Source organism: Leptonychotes weddellii, chromosome 4, assembly GCF_054177405.1.
Source record: "Leptonychotes weddellii isolate Sample4059 chromosome 4, ASM5417740v2, whole genome shotgun sequence".
NCBI lineage: Eukaryota > Metazoa > Chordata > Mammalia > Carnivora > Phocidae > Leptonychotes > Leptonychotes weddellii.
The window spans coordinates 107,222,684-107,245,514 of NC_138372.1; the positions used below are offsets into that span (position 1 = coordinate 107,222,684).

General features: G+C 43.7%; 2 long non-coding RNA genes across 2 annotated transcripts; both read right to left on the bottom strand.

Moving 5' to 3' along the window:
* Positions 1–771: 771 nt before the first annotated feature.
* LOC145720906 (uncharacterized) lies at positions 772–17,050 on the bottom strand. Its single transcript, XR_014144183.1, has 6 exons — positions 16,613–17,050; positions 14,457–14,643; positions 12,490–14,122; positions 4,946–5,041; positions 2,064–2,220; positions 772–1,582 (listed from the first exon to the last, which is right to left on the bottom strand). It is a non-coding gene; the product is annotated as an uncharacterized LOC145720906 (long non-coding RNA).
* A 1,543-nt stretch (positions 17,051–18,593) lies between these two features.
* LOC145720905 (uncharacterized) lies at positions 18,594–22,434 on the bottom strand. The gene is made up of 2 exons (XR_014144182.1): positions 21,709–22,434; positions 18,594–19,307 (listed from the first exon to the last, which is right to left on the bottom strand). It is a non-coding gene; the product is annotated as an uncharacterized LOC145720905 (long non-coding RNA).
* Between the last annotated feature and the right edge of the window lie 397 nt (positions 22,435–22,831).

Consider the following 22,831-nt stretch of genomic DNA (forward strand, 5'->3'; position numbering starts at 1 on the left):
GGGAAGAATACTAACTTGGTGGTTAGCCAACTTGACACCACCTTCATCAAATGATCAATAAGATGTGAGGACATCGTGTACCATCTGATGGATGTGCTGAGAAGGGCATGATTCTGTGGGACTCTTGCCAAAAATGTATAACGTCAACCTCAAGACAAACCCAAACTTTGGCACGTCCTACAAAATAAGTGACTAGTGGGACACCTGGGTGGCTCAGTCAAGCTTCTGACTCTTGATTTCGGCTCCAGGTCGGTCCTGGGATCGAGCCCCATGTTGGGCTCTGTGCTCAGGGTAGAGTCTGCTTGTCCCTCTCCCTCTGCTCCTCTCCCCACTCCTGCTCTCTCTCAAATAAATAAGATCTTTAAAAAAAATGACTAGCACTCTTCAAAAATATCAAGGTCATGGAAGATAAAGAATGAGGAACTGTCACAGATTCAAGGAGCCATGACAACTAAATTCAATGTGGGATGCTGGATGGACCCTGGAGGATGGTTCTGACAAAGGAGGGGTGCACAGGGGGCTTCTCTGGTACTAGCAAGATTCTGTTTCTTGACCTGAGTGGGGGTTACATAGGTATTTGCCTTATGATTTTTTAACTATGCTTATATGTTTTACGCACGTTCTTGTAAATAAGATGTCTCATTAAACAAAAATGCTGCCTTATGAGTTGCCCTCAAATCTGTGAGGTTTACCTTATCCCCTAGTAATAGGTTGAATTGCACCCTCCCACCCCCAAAAGAATATACTCAAGTCTTAACCCCAGTACCTTAGAATTTGTCTTTATTTGGAAATAGGATTTTTACTGATGTTAATTAGTTAAAATGAAGTCAGTGTGACCAGGGTCCTGAGAAGAAGGTAGCCATGTGAAGACACAGAGACACACAAGGGAGAAGGCCATGTGATGGTGAGGGTGGAGGCTGGAGTTCTGCAGCTTCAAACCAAGGAATGCCAGAGATGGTCAGCAAACCAGCAGAAGCTAGCATGAGGCAAGGAAGGGTTCCCCTCCAGGTACCAGAGGGAGCACAGCCCTGCTGACATGTTCACTTGGAGCTTATTCTAGCCTCCTGAACTGTGAAAGAGTATATTTCTATTTTCAGCCACGTCATTTGTGGCCCTTTGTTACGGCCACCGTAGGAAATTGACACACCCCTTATATCTTGTGAATGGGGACATTTTTGGATGGGTTGTCTGTGTACCTTCAGTAAAAGGTCGCGTTGAATCCATGGGCTTATGGGAGGGTAAGAGCAGCTTCACCGCCCAGCACATGTAGAGCTCATCCTGAGAGAAACATTCGTCTCCAGGGATATTACATCTTCCTGCCTCAAATTAACTTAATCTACACATCAAGATGCTCTTCAGAACATGAAATAGTTGTACACAGTGATTGCATGAAAAATCATAGATAGAACACATAGGACTTTCTTGATAGGACATTAAAGATAGAATTTTTATCATTCCTTATGCCCGGAATTCAGCTCCAAATCGAAGCAGGTGTCAAAGGTATACAACTGTGATCTTCCGATGGGGATGATGATGAGATGCAAGTGGAGATAACACACAAATTCTAGAAACGATGTCCTTCCTGTTGTGGAAATAAACGAGAAAAAGAAAATTACAAAGTGGGTGGGAGCTGACCAAGAGGGTTGTGTTTTGGGTTTGAGATGCTGAAATCATTTATGATAATGCAAATACTGCTAGCAAACTATGGAGCATTGAGGACAGAAGGCCGGCACCTAGCTAGAGGGTGAGCTGGTCACCAGAGAGCAGGCCCGTGCAGTCTTATATCTGACAATTAATTTTGCATTAAAATAGCCACGTTCCAGTCCCCAGGAGCTGCTGCCCAGAATTCACATTTACAGGAACTTGGTAAAAGGCTGCAAAGTCAACCCTCTGCTGCGTCCTTCCACACAGGCCCGTGTGCGACTTGGGAGCCGCTGGTGTACAAATCAGCCAGACCCCACGTTACACCTTTCCCTCAAGCAGTTGCTGACTCATGTGAAAGCACGGATATTCCAACATCCTCCTTGCAATTAGTATAATAAAAGTACTTATGGAGGCGGCACCTGGGTGGCTCAGTCTGTGAAGCGTCTGCTTTCGGCTCAGGTCCTGATCTCAGGGTCCTGGGATCGAGTCCCGCATCGGGCTCCCTGCTCAACGTGGAGACTGCTTCTCTCTCCCTCTCCCTCTGTGCTCGCTCTCTCTCAAATAAATAAATAAAATCTTTAAAAATAAATAAATAAAAGGACAGTGAGTTTATTCCATTGACCAACCATTGCACGATGGGCAAAGTATTTATGCAGACAATGGGCACATTAGGGATGAAAAGCAAGGATTATTATATAATGTATCATTAGTTTGCTAGGGCTGTCATAACAAAGTATTAAAAACTGTGTGGTTTAGGGGCACCGGGCTGGCTCAGTCAGTGGAGCATGTGACCCTTGATCTCAGCGGTTGTGAGTTTGAGCCCCATGTTGGGTGTAGAGCCTACTTAAAAAAAAAACAACTGTGTCGTTTAAACAACAAATGCATTGTCTCACAGTTCTGGTGGCTAGATATCTGAAATCAAGATGTCACAGGATCGGTCCCTTCTGAGGGCTGGTGAGGGAGGATCTGCTCCCAGCCCCTCTCCTTGTCTTGGAGAAGGCTCTCTGTCCCTGTGTCTCTTCACATCATCTTCCCTTTGTGTCTGTCTTTGTATCCCCACTGCCCCTTCTTATAAGGACACCAGACATATTGGATTAGGGCCCACCCCTCTGACCTCAAATTAACTAGATTACCGCTGTAAAGATTCTATCTCCAGATAAGGTCACATTTGGCTGTACTGGGGGTTAGGATTTCAGCATATGAATTTGGGAGGTGGGGGAACACAATTCAGAGCATAACAAATGTGGTTGTGGATTATGGATTTAGAGAGTAAGAAAGAGAAGCACTTAGCTCTTTAATCGGCCCAATATGTGTTTATGATGAAGTTGGGATTTGGGGAACACCACATGGGACATGAACGAGCTGGCGGTAAAGAGATTTTAAAAAATGCTCCCTTAACGTTTCTTATGTTTATCTGTGTCTACTAAATCTAGACAGAAACTCAGCACATGGAATTCTCTTCCTGATTCCAAATATCTCACTACATAATCAAGACCCATTGGAACCCGGGCCTTTTGCCACTGGAGCTTCCATGACTTCATGGGGCTGGCACGTGTATGTCCCATGGGGTGGCCTGTTCCGAGGGCCTCGTGTCATCCTGTCAGGCAGCATCACCTGTCCGCGTAACAAAATTTCTCAGAACAGGACATGTGCAGTGGTGCTGTGCTTTCCAATTCTTCTTGCCTTCCCACTCCTTTCTCAGCCTGAATGCTTTTTTCTTTCTTTCTTTGTTTTCTTTAAAGATTTATTTTAGGGGTGCCTGGGTGGCTCAGTCAGTTAAGCGTCTGCCTTCAGCTCAGGTCATGATCCTGGTGTCCTGCGATTGAGCCCCGAGTTGGGCTCCTTGCTCAGTGGGGAGTCTGCTTGTTTGCTTCTCCCTCTCCCTCTGCCCCTCCCCTCCGCTCCTGCTCTCTCCCCCTCAAGATAAATAAATAAATTCAAGATTTATTTGGAGGGAGGGGCAGAGGGCGAAAGTCTTCAAGCAGACTTCCCACTGAGCATGGAGTCCCACATGAGACTCGATCTCATGGATCATGAGATCGTGACCTAAGCTGAAACCAAGAGTCAGACGCTTAACCAACTGAGCCACCCAGGCACTCCTCTTTCTTTCTTTTAAACTGAGGTGGCACTGGGGCGCCTGGGTGGCTCATTCGGTTAAGTGTCCAACTCTTGGTGTCAGCTCGGGTCATGATCCTAGGGTCGTGGGATCAAGCCCCACGTCAGGCTCCTTGCTTAGTGTGGAGTCTGCTTGAGATTCTCTCTCCCTCTCCCTCTGTCCCTCCCACTCGTTCTCTCTCTCTGAAATAAATAAATAATTTAAAAAAATAAACTGAGGTGACATTCACATAACATAAACTTAGCCATCTTAGGGTGAACAATTCAGTAGTATTTAGCACATTCACAGTCTATGCAACCCCCCCATCTAGTTTCAAAACGTGTTTATCACCCCAAAGGAGACCCCATACCTATTTAGCAGTTAATCCCCATTAGCCCTTCCACCCAGCCCCTGGTGACCTCAAATCTGTGTTCTTTCTCTATGGATCTACCTGTTCTGGACATCTCCTATAAATGGAATCATACAATATGTGGCCTTCTGTGTCTGGCTTTTTTCATTCAGCACAATGTTTTCGAGGTTCATACACATTGTAGTGGATATCAGTACTTCATGCCTTTTTATACTTTAATAATCCACCGCATGTGTCCACCACACTTTACTCAGTCCTTCAGTCACTGATGGACATTTGGTCTATTTCTACCTTTTGACGATCAGGGCTACTGCTGCTATGAGCAAGTGTGCGTGTGTATCAAACGGATTATCTAATGGCACTCAGCACCAATCTAGTTCTGATTTTCCCACATTTAAATGATAAAAATATCCCTTCGGTCTTTTATTTAAAAATTACTAATATATGCACATCGCTTCCAAAAAGTCGAATAGTACTAGAAGGCTTATAATAAAAGTGACCATCCCTTGTCCCACCTGTCCCCACCTCATAAGTGACTCCCCAGAGTTCTCAAACCCAGCCTGCACCCCCTCCTTGGTACCCGCATCCACCGTCAACCTCCAGTTCCTGTGTGAGGAGCCATGGAGTTTGGACCCCTGGCCCTGCAGTGTTGAGAGGAGACACGGAGCCACCTTCCGTGGTAGCTGCACTCGCTATTCACGGACATTTCACTTTGCCAAGTCCACATGGTGGTGGCATTTCCTCTCCTCCTTGCCCTTGTGTATTTGCATATTTTATTCCTATAATGGCATTAATTGAGGTCTTGGGAGGGAGATAAAGGCATGTGCTCAACCCACCTTGTTTAACTAGAAGTCCAGGGAGTTCCTTCCTTCCTTTATAAAGGAAGACAACAACGCTGTCTTCCTTTATAACTTGTTAAAATGCAGTGCCTACTGCAGTAAACAAAGAAAACAAACAAAAGGTGGAAAATTAAAATTAATCTCCAGGTTCGGATTCCCCACAAAGCCAACTCTGAGACAAGATTTAGGTGCAAGGAATTTGGGGAGGGAGTGCTCCCAGGAGCATAGTGAGGGCGTGAAGAAATGAGATAGGGAGAGGAGGAGAGAAAGCTAATAGGAGCGCCCGGTTAAGTGTGTGACTTCAGCGCGGGTCATGATCGCCAATGGAGCACCCCCTCCCAGTATCGGGCTCCATGCTCAGCTGGGAGTCTGCTTGTCCCTCTCCCTCTTCCACTTCCCCAGCTCATGCTCTCTCTCTCTCTCAAATAAATAAATAAAATCTTTAAAAAAAAAAAAAAAAGAAAAGAAAAAGCTAATAAAGGTGCATTGTTGGATGCATTACTACTATGTGTACCCCAGGGCTCATTCCCATTGAGGACCCTCTGGGAAACTGACAAGGACACACCCCAGCAAAGGGTGACTTCTGTTGTTCCGGAACCCGGACAGGATCACCTGATGGAAGAACCAAGCAGCACCTGGAGATCTTGGAGGATCGGAGGTTTATTTAACACCAGCGGGCTCAGAGGAGAGTGATCTCCAAAGGTCTGAGCCCTGAGCACAAAGGGGGCAATTTATGCACTTCTACTTCCACATATTTGGCACTTTTGGCACGTGCGCGAAGCGGGGCAGGGAGAGGAAACTGGAAGCAGAGCAGGGAGAAGAACCCGGAAGAGCCCCGGGGCAAGGACTGAGACTCTCTCACTGGCTCGGTCCGCCATCTTAGGACACAGATTTTCCTTATCTCTGTCATTGGAGGGAGTTGCTCTGGGGACATCAGCTCCCTAGCACTCTAGCTTGCCCCGTACACCACCAGACATGCCCTTAAGCAGAGAGACTAGAAAACTTATGGCCTGTGATAAAGGACTCCAGGTGATGACTTGGGGGTGGGGACCAAGGCACCAACAGCATCTGTTCAAATGACCAAGAACCCCAGCCCCCAGAGAAAATGACTTGGCATTTTACTGTATTTCTTTCCAGGTTCTTTCTATGATTATACACTCGTATGTTCTTTTATGAAAACAGAATCATACAGCATATACTATTCTTTTTCACCTATTCTATTATATAAATTTTCCATTGTTGTTACCTAATCTCCTCAATTGTAATGATTAGGAGTATGAGCTCAGGAGTCCCACCGTCTAGTTCTGACACAGGCGCTACCACTTACTAGCAAGAGATCAGACCCCCTCCCTCAAGTTCTTCATCTATAAAATGGAAGTAATAATTGCCCTGCCTCATAGGGTGGCGGGGAGGTGAAATGCACTATTACATGGAAAGTTCTTAGAAATTACTTGGCACGTGGCAAGTACTCAATAAATGTTACCTCATTGATTTTCTACATCATTTTGATGGCTGTATAGTACTTCATTGTGTGGATGTGCTATAATTTATCTATTCCTCTCCTTCCGTTGACTAGGTTTATAAATAATTTAGGATAATCAAGACTCAGTTAACATTCTTATAGCTAAATCTTTGGACACATAAACAATTATTTCTTTAAAATACATTCTTAGAAGTAGGGGCACCTGGGTGGCTCAATCGTTAAGCATCTGCCTTCGGCTCATGATCCCAGAGTCCTGGGATGGAGCCCCACATCGGGCTCCCTGCTCAGCGGGGAGCCTGCTTCTCCCTCTGCCTGCCATTCCCCCTGCTTGTGCTCTGTCTCTCTCTCTCTGTCAAATAAATAAATAAAATATTTAAAAAATAAAATAAAATACATCCTTAGAAGTAGAAGCACTGGTTCATAAAGTATAGACATTTTTAAAGATTCTATGTATGTAATTTCTCTCCAGAAATGTATCAGTTTAGGGGGGGCACCTGGCTGGCTCAGTCTGCAGACCTTGTGACTCTTGATTTCAGAGTTGTGAGTTTGAGCCCCACATCGGGTGTGGCCATTGCTTAAAAATAAAATCTTAAAAAAGAAAAGGAAAAGAAAAAAGAAATGTGCCAATTTATATTCCAACTGGACCTCAAGAGTGTTCTGTTTTCTGTACTATATTCCCAACCATGGAAATTTTTATTTAAAAAAAAATTTTTTTTTGCAAGTTGATGGGCCACCTCCAAATCTTTGGTTTGTGTCATTTATTAAGCAGTTCGTCTTTTCCTCATTACATCTAAATGCTTTAATTTCAGATGACAAAAATTTAATATGCATATTCGGACCTGTTTCTGATGTTTTTATTGTGTCACAGATTTCTACATTTCTGTTACCACTACCCCTCAAACTCCCCAGATTCTTTTTTTAAAAAGATTTATTTATTTGAGAGAGAAAGAGAGAGAGCATATGGGGGAGGCATAGAGGGAGAGAGAATCTTAAGCAGACTCCACCCGGAGCGGGGAGCCCATTCGGGGGCTCGAACTCACCGCCCTGAGATCATGACCTGGGAGGAAGCGAAGGGTGGGTCGCTTGACCGACTGCACCATCCAAGTACCCCAAAACCCTCTAAACTCTATTGGAATTTTTTTAAATTGTGCTTAATGTATAGCTTATTTGGGGGGAAAGTTGATATTGTTGTGATATTAAATGTTCCCATCCAGGAACAAATGTCTATCTGTGCAACAAGGACTTTTAAGATAATGATGTTCATTCTAAAAATAGAATTTTGAGGAGCTCAGTTTTTTCAAAATCTAAAATTAATCCCACTTCCGCATTTTCAAATTCAGTGCAACTTAGGGAGGAAACTTCTGCCCATTTTGCTTTTTGTTTGACCAGTCTAAGACATTTCACAATTTCTACTAATTTTTATCATTTCTCATCTACTTTTATTTTTCAACTGCTTGTTTTCTCTTTTATACATCTCTTAGTTCCTTATCCTAAAAAATAGCCTTTCTCTTCTTTTAGCTATAAAATGTCATCCAAAAAGAAACAGCAAATATTCACTCTGTATTCATTTCATTCAATTCAATATGAGTGAACTTTCCACAAATACTGAGTATTTGCCAAGTAAACAGTAAAATCATATTAATATGCTACTTGATAACATAATGTGATATTGTTCCATATTTAGCCCCCTAATTATTGAAAAATAATGACTATCAGAGTCCTCGCTTGTGGCTTAATAATCAAGTTTTCCACATGGTAGCCTGCCCAGCAGGCTGGCTCTTGTTGACCTTGTCCTCAAGACAAATTGCATTTGGTTGGCTCCATGGTCTATTCCTTCCTTAGAAAAGCTATAAAGATGTGTTCTTTCTGGAGACTGTCTATGGATCATACCATGTGCCCTTAGCCCTTCTTTCTCCTGCCTGTTTTGGCACCTCCTTCCAACTTTCTCGGCCCCTCTGGACCTGACTTCCTGCCGCTCCCTTACTCAAGCTTCTCGCTGGCTCCCTGGGATGTTTATTGCAACACTATGCGAAAGAGCAAAAAATTGGAAACAACTTAAGCCTATCAATACGGGAATTGTCAAGTCAAATTTTAATCTATTCTGTAACTGACCAGCAGTGTGATCTTGAGTAAGTACTTAACTTTTTTGTAACTTAGTTTCTTTGATAAAAATGGGGATCTCGGGCGCCTGGGTGGCTCAGTTGGTTAAGCGACTGCCTTCGGCTCAGGTCATGATCCTGGAGTCCCAGGATCGAGTCCCACATCGGGCTCCTTGCTCAGCAGGGAGTCTGCTTCTCCCTCTGACCCTCCTCCCTCTCATGCTCTCTCTCATTCTCTCTCTCGCAAATAAAAAAAAAAAAAATAGGGATCTCAGTAATATCTACTCCATGGGATAGTTGTGACGAAGAAATGGGCTAATTTTTATCAAGCACTAGAAGGGTACCTTATGCACAGTAAGTAGTATATACTTGTTCATTAAATAGGAAGGAAGAAAAAGACAAAAAATTTATGGAATACTAAATAATGGTAAAAAAAAATCAGGATTCTATATAGATGTATATGGCATCTTATTAAGTAAAACCATTTATATAATATATAAACCTATACAAAATATATTGTTAGGTTAAAAATGTGATGGAGAATAATATATATATTGTGATCACATACGCATATATACACACATATGCACATTGTATATGTATGTATCCCACACACAGGAAATTAGAGAAATACATCCCAACTTTTGACTATGATAACTAATTTCTTTTTTTTAAAAGATTTTATTTACTTATTTGACAGAGAGAGAGCACAAGCAGGGGGAGCGGCAGGCAGAGGGAGAAGCAGGCTCCCCACTGAGCAGGGAGCCCAATGTGGGGCTTGATCCCGGGACCCTGGGATCATGACCTGAGCTGAAGGCAGCTGCTTAACCGACTGAGCCACCCAGGTACCCCTGATAACTAATTTCTGGGTGGAGAATTTTTATCTTTAATTCTTTACACTTCTACACTGTTTGAATTTTTAAATCATAATATTACATTAATATATGACTTGTGCAAACGAAAATTACATGAAGAGAAAATATAGGCAAACGACATGAGCAGACAATTCACAAAAGATGAAATACAAATAGCTTCCAAGCATATGAAAAGACATTCAAGATCAGTAAATATCAGTTGAAACAAAGAGATACACATTTTTGTCTTTCAAATCAGCAAAAAATAAAAATGCTTAATAACATTCAGGATTAAGGATTTACTTGTTCATGAAATGTTGATGGAATTTAAAGGGGGGAAATCATATATATGAGTGACTGTGTGTGTGTGTGTGTGTGTAAATTGACCAGATGATAACAATTCTAGTCTTCTGACTCTATCCTACAGAGGTTTTAGCACAAATGCATAAAGACGAGTATGTAGGATGTTTACTTAAACATGATTTTTAATGCAAAATTGTTTAAATTTCCACACCAGGAGAAGGGATAGATTAAGGAATACATTCCAGCCATTACAAAAATAAGGTTTAGGGACACCTGGCTGGTTCAGTTGGTGGAGCATGCAACTCTCTTGATCTCGGGGTTGAGAGTTCAAGCCCCATGTTGGGTGTGGAGATAGTGTAAAAATAAAATATTTTAAAGAATAAAGTTTTTATGCCTAAGCTGAAAAGTTCACAACATAAAGAAAACAAATTATGCTAGCAGGACACTATTTATGGTAGGATCCCGTTTTTGTGAAAATAAGGGCAAAAGAAAACCCTACTTTTGTGTAAATATGCTTGCAAAGCATGGGAAAATGATGTCAAGCTTACACAGGAACTGAGTGATGACCAAGACAGGGGGTGGGACAGAGGAAATGATGCTTATGTAACACAGGTGTGCACTGTGTATACTTGTTTCTGTGAACTGCTATTGCTCTTGAATTTTAGAAGTTGTAGGGTTTTTTTAATCAACATTTTCATTAATAAATCTACATGTAACTATATTTTTATAAATGACAGCATTAAAAGGGACACCTGGGGCGCCTGGGTGGCTCAGTTGGTTAGGCGACTGCCTTTGGCTCAGGTCATGATCCTGGAGTCCTGGGATCGAGTCCCGCATTGGGCTCCCTGCTCGGCAGGGAGTCTGCTTCTCCCTCTGACCCTCCTCCCTCTCATGCTCTTTCTCTCATTCTCTCTGTCTCAAATAAATAAATAAAATCTTTAAAAAAAAAAATTTTTTTAAAAGCGACACCTGAGTGGCTCAGTCAGTTAAGCATCTGCCTTCAGCTCAGGTCATGATCCCAGGGTTCTGGGATCGAGCCCCACATCGGGCTCCTTGCCCAGCAGGGAGCCTGCTTCTTCCTCTGCTGCTCCCCCTGCTTGTGCTCTCTCTCTCTCTCTCAATCTCTGACAAATAAATAAATAAAATCTTTTAAAAAAGTGACAGCATTAAAAACAAATGTGGGGAGGGGTATATGGGAACCTCAATTTTGTTGTGAACCTAAAAATGCTCTAAAAAAATAGTTTATTCTTTAAAGCCAAATGCCCAAGAAGTTATGCTAAAAACATTTTTTAGCTTTGTGTTGTGATGTGAAATACAGTTTCCTAAACTGACGACCTCATATCAAGAAAAAAAATTACATGCAACATAGTATTTTAAGACAAAATGTTATGCTGCATTTTTTTTCTGCATTCAAAATTTTACACAAAGGGAAGAGTTTCTTGAAGGAAAAGTATAAAGGTTAAACATTTTTTCATCATGTGCTCCTACAATAACTCTCCTTAGCATTTACCCATATAAGTTGAAAATTTATGTTCACACAAAAACTTGCACACGAAAGTTTATAGGCAGTTTTGTTCATGATTGCCAAAACTTAGAAGCAACCAAAACGTCCTTATAATGGATGAATGGAAACACGAATGTGGTCCATCCAGATGATGGAATAATATATAGTGTGAAGAACAAATGAGCTTTTAAGCACAAAAAGACATGTATATCTACATATACATATAGCATATACATTAAATGTATATCACTAAGTGAAAGAAGAGAATCTGAAAAGGCCACATATTGTATGGTTCCAGCTATGTGACATCCTGGAAAAGGCAAAAACTATGGAGATAGTAAAAAGACCAGTGGTTGTCAGAGATTCAGGGGGAGGACAGATGAATAGGCAGAGCACAAGGGATTTTTAGGGCAGTGAAATTATTCCATAGGATGCTACCATGGTGGATATATGTCATTATACATTTGTCAAAACCCACAGAACGTGGGGCGCCTGGCTGGTTCCCAGCAGATGAGCATGTGACTCTTGATCTCAGTTGTGAGCAAGCCCCGCGTTGGCTGTAGAGATTATTTAAAAAAAAAACAAAAACAAAAAACCCTCACAGAATGTACACCACAAAGAGGGAACACTAATGTAAACTATTGACTTTAGTTAATAATCATGTGTCAATATACATTCATCAATTGTAACAAATTATCACACTAACACAAGATGTTAATAATAGAGGAAATTGGGATGGATGAGGGCATATACAAAAACTTTTCTATAAACCTCAAACTAGGGATGCCTGGGTGGCTCTGTTGGTTAAGCGTCTGCCTTCGGCTCAGGTCATGGTCCCAGGGTCCTGGGATCGAGCCCCGCATCGGGCTCCCTGCTCAGCAGGGAGCCTGTTTCTCCCTCTGCCTCTGCCTCTCTTTCAGTCTCTCATGATTAAATAAATATAATCTTTAAAAAAAAAAAAACTAAAACTACTTTTTATTTTTTTTTCTAAAACTGCTTTTTTTTAAAAAGCCTATTAATTTTTAGGAAGTGTAAAGATTGAGGTCGATGCTTCCCACCCAATGTCCTGATCGGAGAGCCATCGGCAGAGACCCAGTAATTTATAGCTCAGTGGCTACCTTGGTTGAGGGGCACGCCCAGATACTGGAAGAATGAAGAAGAAAGTGTGCAAATGACAAACAGATTTAGCTAGTTTCTTTGCATGAACAGAAACCCTATTTAAAAAATTAAAATCACTCTCCTCTCTGCTCCTGAAGATCCCTTCCATCTCACCACCCATCTCTTGCACTTGTACTCACATCTGGATCAAACTCTATTGTCAGGCTCTGCTTCTCAAGTGCCGATGAGACCCGGACATGCAGTCCTTCACCTGGTCTGACTGGCGTATCCTCTGAGCAGTCCTGGGCATGGCAGGTGGCGATTTCTAACCTCATGCCCACCTTTGTACCCCTTGCGCCTGGAGGTCACCGGGGGGCACTTGGCTGGCTGGGACATCCTCTTCCTTTAGCTTCTGTTGGCTTCTCCCTTTTCATATGACTTGGACTTCTGTGTCCCAATTTCAGATTCAGTTCCCATAGGAATGTAAGTCCAAAAAGGCAGGGAATGGTGTTTGCATTGTTTTGTTCTCTGATGTACTCCTCCCACCTGGAACAATGCCTCATTCATAAAAGGAGTGTGGAAATACTTGGAAAAAAGTGATGGATGAATAAAAAAAAAGGAAAAATATATACACATATTTTTCCCCCTAACTGTTCCCTTTTGGGAAAAGCTCTCTTTTTTCTCTAAGATTATGTCCTTCTTATTTCTTTGGTGTTAAAATGGCTTTTCTCAAGTAACAGCAGTCACCTCTGTGGGAGAGACATTCACTTTGTACCGTTATCCTTTGTACCTTTTGGTTTTACCTATTCAGAAAAAAATACATACAAATGTAAAATAAAATAATTGATGTCCTCGCTGTGATGATGACAATTTTTACATGTCCAAAATGGGCAAAATCAAAATGTGTTATATTAATTTCCTAAATTTATTAAATTTTTTTAAATTAAGAGCAAACCCCCCAAATCCCAAGGCACTGAGTACAACTTGGCACTGAAGTATTGGATGAATGAGTGAACCACCTCTGTTTTGAAATGCTTGAGGTTAGTGTATAGACTTCGCCACAATAAAAGTGTCTGTCATGACACTGTGAGTGAGGGCTCTTGTCACCTGTATTCTAACAACCAATTCCTGATTGCTTTCTCCACAACTAGGGTCTCCTGCTCAGATTCATTCTTATATACGCGCACGTGCACACAAACACACACACCGTCGTCTGTCAGCAAGCACACTTGGGGGCCGCTCTGGGCGAGCTGGGAGGCATGGGGACCTCTGCTGGGATCCTGATGCCTCTGGCGGGGGATTGCAAGTGAGGCTGTCTGCGTCAGAATCGCTTGGGATTTGTTACACATCCAGGTTCCAGGGCCACGGAATCATCGTGGGGGTGGCCTGGAGTCTGGCTGGAAAGACACCCTGGGAACCCCTCCTGCTGCTCTCCCGTCTCCCTCCTGACCGGGATCTCCTCCAAAGGCCATGTCTTCTTCATCTCTGGATCCCCAGGTCTAGCAGAATGTGGCCTTACTTGGAAAGCACAGCGTTGTGGGTGAGGCCATACTGGAGTTGGGGGAGAGGGGGCTTAATGATCACCAGTTTCCACAGAGGAGGAAGAGAGCCCCAGGTGCGGAGGCAGGCACCCACGGAGAGTGCCATGTGCCGAGCCAGGCACGGGGCAGAGCCAGGCAGCTGCAGGCCAAGGACGCGGGAGCTAGGAAGACGCAGGGAAGGGCTAGCCCCAGAGACTCAGAGGGAGCGAGGGTCTCAGACTTCCAGCCTCCAGAACCAGCGGATGCTCTGTCGCTGAAGCCAGCCGGCCTGTGGTACTTTGTCACAGCAGCCCTAGGAAACCAACACAGATCCGAAATGTAACACCTCTCCACCACATGACACCTGCGCCCACCATAGTGTTTCATTTTGTTTACCATGAAGGTGATCATATAATTTGAACTTTATGTATTGATTAGGCTTAGTAAGGTGAGTACTCTTTTTTTATCCCCCCACCCCAAATCTTTCCATTCCCTGGAAACATAGGCTAAAATATAAAAGGGGGTAAAATATACTATATATAAGGGGGTTCCCACTTCCCCAGGGGTGGCACTCTTGGTTTATCTTCATTTGGGGGTGCTCTAAGCCAGGCTTCTCATATCAGGGTTGCCCTTGGTCCCCCAAAGACCTTGTGAAGATGCCGATTTGGATTCCAAAGGCCCAGATTCATCCTGAGCTTCTGCATTTCCAAAGCGGTCACCGGTCATATGGATGCTGCTGGACCCCAGACGGGCGTGGAGCAGCAAGACCTTTAGCTCATGGTCCGTCCAGGTCCTGTGGGAAATGGCGGGCTCCTTCAGCAGAGACAAGTGGATCTGGGGAGAGGACGAAACAGGTTTCCAAACATGGGTGTGAGTTGGGGGATAGAATCCGCCTGCTCTGGGATGGTCACTCTAACAGTGACGCAGAGGGCAACATCTCTTCGCCATGGTTATTAGTTTTATTTCCCCGGGCTTATCTTTTGGGTTTTTTAAATTTTTTTTATTTAAATTCAATTAACTAACATATAATGTATTACTGGTTTCAGAGGTAGAGGTCAGTGATTCATCAGTCTTATACAATACCCAGTGGTTAAAAGTCTCTTATGATTTGTATCCCTCTCTGATTTGTCTTGTTTTATTTTTTCCTCTCTTCCCCTATGATCCTGTTTTGTTCTTAAATTCCACATATAAGTGAGATCATATGATAATTGTTTTTCTCTGACTGACTTATTTTGCTTAGCATAATACCCTCTAGTTCCATCCACGTTGTTGCAAATGGCAAGATTTCAATTTTTTTAAAGATTTTATTTATTTATTTGAAAGAGAGAGAGAGAGAGGGAAAGAGAGCACAGAGAGGGAGGAGCAGACTCGCCGCTGAGCAGGGAGCCCGATGCAGGGCTAGAATCCAGGAGCCTGAGATCATGACCTGAGCTGAAGGCAGATGCTTAACCGACTGAGCCACCCAGGTGCCCCAAGATTTCAATTTTTTTGATGGCTGAGTAATATTCCATTGCATATATATACCACATCTTCTTTTCCATTCACCTGTCAATGGACATCTGGGCTCTTTCCATAGTTTGGCTATTGTGGACATTGCTGCTATAAACATTGGGGTACCCCGGGCTTATCATTTGGATTCTAACTCACTGATGAAGAAAAGGTTAAAATGCCTTGCACAAAATCATAGAGATTGTGTTTTCAGCTCCACAGATACCTGCTTGCCAGTGCCTCTGATTTCTCTCTGGGATTTTAAAGCTCTTCCCAAGTCCAGATGCCCTAAATACTTAAAGATCCTTCATTCATAATAACAGTGGTGGTAATAATAATGATGACTACAACACCAATAAATCAAGTAACAATTTTAAAGGAAATCTACATTTTTTTCAATTGTCCAATATCTAATTATTAAAACAGAGAAAGTTATTTTGGGACACCTTAACCACCTCCTAGGAGTGATGGGGGGGTGGATAAAATATAAGCTAGTGTTGCTTTTTTATGTTAGCATTTGACAACGTGAGAAATAAATTTCATCAGATTAAGAATAGCCTTCCCAATATATCAGAAGCAGGTAGCTCAAACACGCTTTTGTTCCTTCTGAGGATACGGCATTAAATTTAACCGGAATGTCCCACTTCCAACCCAGCAAGAAGAGCTGGACACTGAGGTGGCCATAAATCCCGGGGTGGCCTCAGCAGGTAACTCTCACCCTATGCACAAGTCACTGATTCTAGTTCTATAGTGGGTTTTATTACTGTGAAGAAAAGCTTTTTATTTCTACCACATGATTTGACACTAAAAATTATTAAAAAGAACTTAACAAACCAAAGCCACGACAAAAAAAAAAAAACAATGTGTTGTGTATGGATCATTTTTATGCTTGGGACCAGCTTTATTATTTTTGGAACTATTACAAGACTTCTGTTAAACATGTTGAATGTTAAGAGGAAACAGACTCTTGGCAAATGTGGAAAACCAATTACAGAAAACGTCTCTGCTAGAGCTAGAGAAACACAGGGAAGGGACGGGAAGAAGCTGGTCCATCCCCTGCTCTTGCTGCCAAAAACACATAGACAGTGAAGTTGCCTTGAAAAGAATAGGACTGTTACATTGTTCTCGATATTTTTGTATTTACAGGCAAAAAATAGCAAAATGATACTTCTCAGTTGTAGTGGAGTACAACACAGAATTACTTTTCTTAAGGCAAAGCTGATACAAGGAAAGCAGCATTTGCCAAATAAATAACCTAGAAAATGACTGTTACACAAAAGAAAAAGCTTCGCTGCTAATAAAGAAATCAGATTACCTTAAATTGTAAACACTTGAGGGGCGCCTGGGGGGCTCAGTCATTGGGCGTCTGCCTTCAGCTCAGGTCATGATCCCAAGGTCCTGGGATCGAGCCCCGCATTGGGCTCCCTGCTCATCGGCAAGCCTGCTTCTCTCTCCCACTCCCCCTGCTTGTGTTCCCTCTCTCGCCGTGTCTCTCTGTGTCAAATAAATAAATAAAATCTTAAAAAAAAAATTTGTAAACACTTGAATTAGAAATATTAATTTACTCAAGGTTTGAGAGCAGATCTGGTGTATCCAGTGTAGTAAAAGCATGCTACCACGTAAATGTTAATTAGAGGGTATCAATCATTTTATCTACATCAATATTGACAAGATTGAAATAAATGAAACTTCAATTTTTTTAAAGATTTTTTTATTTATTTGAGAGAGAGAGAATGAGAGACAGAGAGCATGAGAGGGAGGAGGGTCAGAGGGAGAAGCAGACTCCCTGCTGAGCAGGGAGCCCGATGCGGGACTCGATCCCGGGACTCGAGGATCATGACCTGAGCCGAAGGCAGTCGCTTAACCAACTGAGCCACCCAGGCGCCCTGAAACTTCATTTTGAATTGATTAAATTTTGAAAAAGCCAGACAGCTGATCTGGATAAAGAATCAATAAAGGAAATGGCAATCTGTATTTAGCTATTCCTTCATCATGTTCTTGTATGTGTTTGGCACGGTGCTAAGCACCAAGATGTGCAGATGAATGCCGTGAGCTCTGACCTCAAGGAACCTCCATTTTTCGAAGGGCCAAGCAGCAATTCCAATACAATGTGGTCAATGTTGTAAGAGATGCAGCCCATGTGGAAGGAGCCCAAGGAAGTCTTCATAGAGTTTTCCTGACAGAAAGAACAGCATCCTCGAGGGTCAAAGTGTGTGGGGGACAGGAGTAGTTTGCTGTATGAGAGGGGGAAAAAAAACACAGCAGGGAAAGGCCACAGATGAAACTGGAGATGTCAATAAGGGGCCACATCATGATGGATGTCTGAGGCAGGCCCCATCCAAGAAGGGAAGGAAAGGCACATTCACTTGGACTTTCAGAAAAGACTTTTAAGAAGTGTGGGCCAAGTGAAAGGAATCAGCAAGGTGAGGCATCCGGGGGCAGCCGCCATGGGAAGCCATCCCCACCCCAGGCTGAGGGGTTAAAGAAGGAAGATGGCGTGCCAGAATCTGGTTGTGTGCTGGAGCCCAGGAAGAGAGGGTGGCCACCTGTTGAGTGAGAAGTACTAGTACAAAGATACAGGAGTAGGTGCTTGCTATTAGATTTAAAATAGTTTTACACATTCATAAGATGTTTAAATATTTGGATTTGAAAAATATCAGATGGGGGGCATCTGGGTGGCTCAGTCGTTAAGCATCTGCCTTCGGCTCAGGTCATGATCCCAGAGTCCTGGGATTGAGCCCCACATCGGGCTCCCTGCTCCGCGGGAAGCCTACTTCTCCCTCTCCCACTGCCCCTGCTTGTGTTCCCTCTCTCTGTCAAATAAATAAATAAAATCTTTTAAAAAAGAAAGAAAAATGTCAGATGGAAAGAGCTTCGTTATGGAACACTGTAAAACTACAATAAAATAAGAAGACAACCCCTGGCTAATGAGACCAGGCTTCAGTTAGACCTGCCCCTCTAGGCGCCTTAGGGACTAAGACACTGATGGCAGCAGGACTTCTGGATCGGGTTGCCCAACGCTGGCCTGTGCTCCATGCTGTGCTGTCCACCTCCCTGTCAGTGTTTTACGGGAGATGGAGAAGCACTTGTTGGCCAAGGACAAAGAGCACTGGGTGCTGGCTGTGGGGCGGGTGGGGGCGGAGGACAGCTGAACACAATTCTTTCATCCCTCTCTGTCCCTGGAACCTCAAATCCTAGCGCTGATCCTTAATCACAAAAGTTAAACAGACTTAGGCAACTCAATTTTCAGTGATAATGAGCATCAGAAATCACATGGATTAATGAGTCGCAAGTGATCCCCTTCAGAATAATTTTATTTCTAATTTCTTAACCCTCCCGATACAGGCACCGTGAACAAGCAATGACAGGGAATGATTTGAGACTGAAAGCCCCTTTCCCCCGGACTTTGGCAGAGCTCCCCAGGAGCATGACCTGTCTACTGCCTGTAGCACCAGGCCTCTAGAGGCCAAGGAATGTGAGAGGCAGCAACCCTCTACCCTTGATTGTCATGAAGGATGTGCAACTTCTCAGCCGAAGGTACAGACTGAAGAAGAAAGGGGAGGGGGGGGAATGTCTTGAAAGTACCAGCCCTTCTCTCAGCTTTATGCTACTGAACCTCCAAATTCCTGTCACGCATTCTTGGTCTCCCCTCCTTTCTCCGTCTTCTGAAGAACTGAGTGACTTGGCAGACTTCGGCCGATACTGAGTATGAACACCAGCACCTCTGCTGGGATGGACACCAACCCAATGTACCCAACATGGCCAGCCAGTATTCTCGGGGTCCCATGAAGCCATAGGCCTGAAAGAAGAAAAAGAACAAAGAGAAAGAGAAAACACCAAAAAGCAGAAGGTGAGCAGACTTTCCCATGTGCTACTGCCCATGTCCATGTCTGGTTAAAAGAGAACAGAGATGCAAATTTCGGGGGGTGTTTCTCTTCAAAGGTGACAGACATGCTTGACTTTCTGCAGCAAACTAACCACAGACGGCCCTCCGGCAGCCACAGGCTCACCTGAAATATAAAAGGATGAAAGGGCAAAATATTTAAATGTGTATCTGTTGAAAAAAATCTGATCAAAAGTGCATTAATAATCACACCCATAGAAATAACTAAGCCTGCTCAGGGATTGAGAACACATAGCCACATGACTTTGAGCAGAGTCAGACAGGATTCTAGGCCCGATTCCCAGCTCTGCCCCCCAGCTGTCTGACTTCAGGCAAGCTACCTAACCTTTCTGCATCTTTAAAATGGGGATAATAGGGGCACCTGCATGGCTCAGTCCATGAAGCATCTGTCTGTGGCTCAGGTCCAGATCCCAGGGTCCTGGGATGGAGCCCCACATCAGGCTCCCTGCTCAGCCGGAGGAGAGTCTGCTTCTCCCCTTCCCTCTGCCCCTTATCCCCTACTCGTGCTCTCTCTCTCAAATAAATAAATAAATAAAATCTTTAAAAAAAATAAAACATATCCTATTAAATAAATAAATAAATAAATAAATAAATAAATAAATAAATAAATAAATAAAATGGGGATAATAATGTACCTGCTCCCTAGGATTTTTGTGAGCCTCTAAGAAGATACTTAAAACAGTGCTTGGTATATACCAAGTGTTCGGTAAATATTATGATTCTATACAGCTTATTCTATAGTTACATATGGAATACCAAAGCAAAAGTCCTAAGGAAAAGACTTGCTGGAAAAGTCTCAAACTTACTTGGCTAGTCATTTCATGCCTTATAGACTATATCATACAACCTGCTGCTTATGTTTACTACAAACATCTTATTTCACTCAGCTTAATCCCTAACTTTTAATCATTTATTCAATAACTTTCAGGTAAAGTTAGTTTAATTCTAGAAATTAACAATTCAAATTCTAGAAGTTTAAGTAATCAAAACTAAATTCGCATCACTCACAGACATCCACACAACTATTCACGTTTCACTTCTGGGGACAGCTAGAATCTTTATGCTGATTATTTCTGCTTTTATTCCCATATTATGATGGGTGAGGTAGAGGAGATTGGAACAACTGTCATTTAAGGAAGTTGCAACAATGTTTTAAATTTTTCATTGTATCTCTTCTCTTTTTTCCTTTTCCATACCACAAAACAACAATGATAACAACGAAAAAACATATTAAATTAGTATAATTTTGAGGAAAGTCTGTACGATAAATTTATTTAACATCAAATCTGGTTTAGTGGAAATCCCTCTAATAGGGAATGAGGTCATGTCTCTTGCAATGAATCATGTCCATTAAATTTATCTTGTTTTCTGGATGTTTCCCTTCCTTCATTTGTTTGTCATTTCCAAGTCTCTAATTCTTGTTGATTGTTCAATTAAATGAAATCATTGACTTTTTTTTTTAATTTTGAAGAGGGCATTAAACTGAAGCTATAATATATTATAATCTATATTGGTAATGTCTGAAATTGTTGAATCACTATTTTGTACACCTGAAACTAATATAACACTGTATATTAACTATACTGGAATTAAAATAAAATCCTTAAAAAACTAAAACAGATTTAAATATATGCATATGTATACATATACATACATATATAAACACACAGGTAATCTGTATTAACACAAGTCTGCTTTTAACTCTACAATAATTTTTCCTACCCAGCTTTTTAAAAAGCAAATGCAACTTAGTTTTATTCAAAACTCTCCAAACATTTTCCATTTGTGTATCTCTTATTTCATATGTGTCTTCTTTCCTTTGCCATCTTTCTACTCCTTTGATACTGGGAACAAAATAGGAAAGATGGCTATTCTTTATTATAATATTCCATTACCCAGAAAACTTATTTAGGATGAAAGAAAACCCTGCTCTTCACATTGACTAATAACTGATTGATCTCCATACATTTCTCTACTGCTCTCATTTCCCTCTACTCCAAAATTACACACTGAAAGATTACAACTCCACTTAAATAACTCCCACATACATTCAAAGATGATCTGAGAACTGAAATCTCCTCGAGGGCTCTTTAAAAGATCTCATTTATTCCAAGACCTTGAGATGTGATCCAACACATAGTACATATCAGGAGTTTAAGTCTAGATTTAGAGTCAGAGTTATTTTAACAATAGAAACAAACTTGGAAAGCTACCAGTCCAGTCTTTTTTACAAATATGGAAACTAAGACCCAGAGAGGCTGTACTATCCAGAACAAGGTTATTTCATATACATATGAATATGTATTAATATATAGCTTAAAATTTCATAAAGGATATTCAGAAGAATTATCATAGGTCTTAAAGGACTCTTGAAGACAAAACTAATCCGTTTTTATGACAGTTGGCCCTTTTCAATTACCTTAATATTTTTAATTTTAAAGGAAACCTTTATATCAAACACAATTTTATTTCCTTGTTGAGAATGATTTTGTATTTTGAAACAGCACCTTTTGCCATTCTCAGAATCCGTGATCTCGTAAAAGTTACGTTTTCCCACTGTGGTGTTCCCACCATTGAAGGCACTCCCTGGCCGCGGGCACCTTGGCGACCAGAGCCCTCGCTCCGCACCCATCTTGGTCTGTGGAAGGGCGGCGGGCAGGGACAGAGACGGCCGCGACCAGACAATGTCCTGCATTCACGGCGGCCTCGGCCAATCACAGGCCGGCGCCTCCCGGCCCCGCGCGGCGCCACCGGCCACGGCTCGGGCCCGAGAAAACCCGGCCTCTGGGCGGCCATCTGCGGCCATCCCGGGGCAGGGCGCGCCGCGCTCCAACTGCGCCCCGCCCGGAGGAGGGGGCCCATGGCGCGGGCGCCGCGGCGTCCCCTCAGGACACGGGTCGCGCACGGAGGGCAGGATGCGCCGCCCATTCCGGCACGAACTCGGCACTGTCCCTTTAAGACGAGCCTCCTCCCGGGGCCTAGAGGAGCGTCGGCGGCCCCGCCGCGGGGGGCAGCGACATCCGGGCTACCGGGCTGGCGACGACGACGGCCCCTCGGGCAGCTCCCAGTCCCTGCGGGACGCCCGACTGGCCGCGGCTAGGGAGCGCTGCCGGGGCAAAGGGGGGAGGGTGCCCTTCGGGGCCACGTGAGTCCCCAGCCCGGGTACAGCCCCGCCGCCGCCGCCCGCCCCCACCTCGCGGACGCCCGGGCCCGGACGCTGAGGCCGGCACGCGGGTCACGGACGCTTCGCCCGCGGGACCGCGCCGCGCGCGCCCGCTTCGGGGCCCGCCCCACCTCCTGCGCGTGCACAGGGGCGGGGCGCCGGAGAGATAGCCAATCAGCGCCGGCCGGCCAGGGACCGCCTCTGAAGTCCTCGCGGGGGGCGGTGCGGGAGGGAGAACTTCGTGGGGGGCGCGGCGCCCGAGGGCGGGCGGGGGAAAGCAGGAGTGCGGGGGGGGCTGGGAAGCTAGGCTTGCGGCGGTCCGGCTCGGATCCTGAAGCACCGAGGAAGTGAAACGGGTGGGAGCGGCGGGGTGGGCCGCGGGCGGTGCGTGAGAACCGGCGCGGGCGGGCAAACGGGAGGAGAGGGGGAGGCGCCGGGAGCAGGTGGTGCGGCCGGAGGGGGGCGGG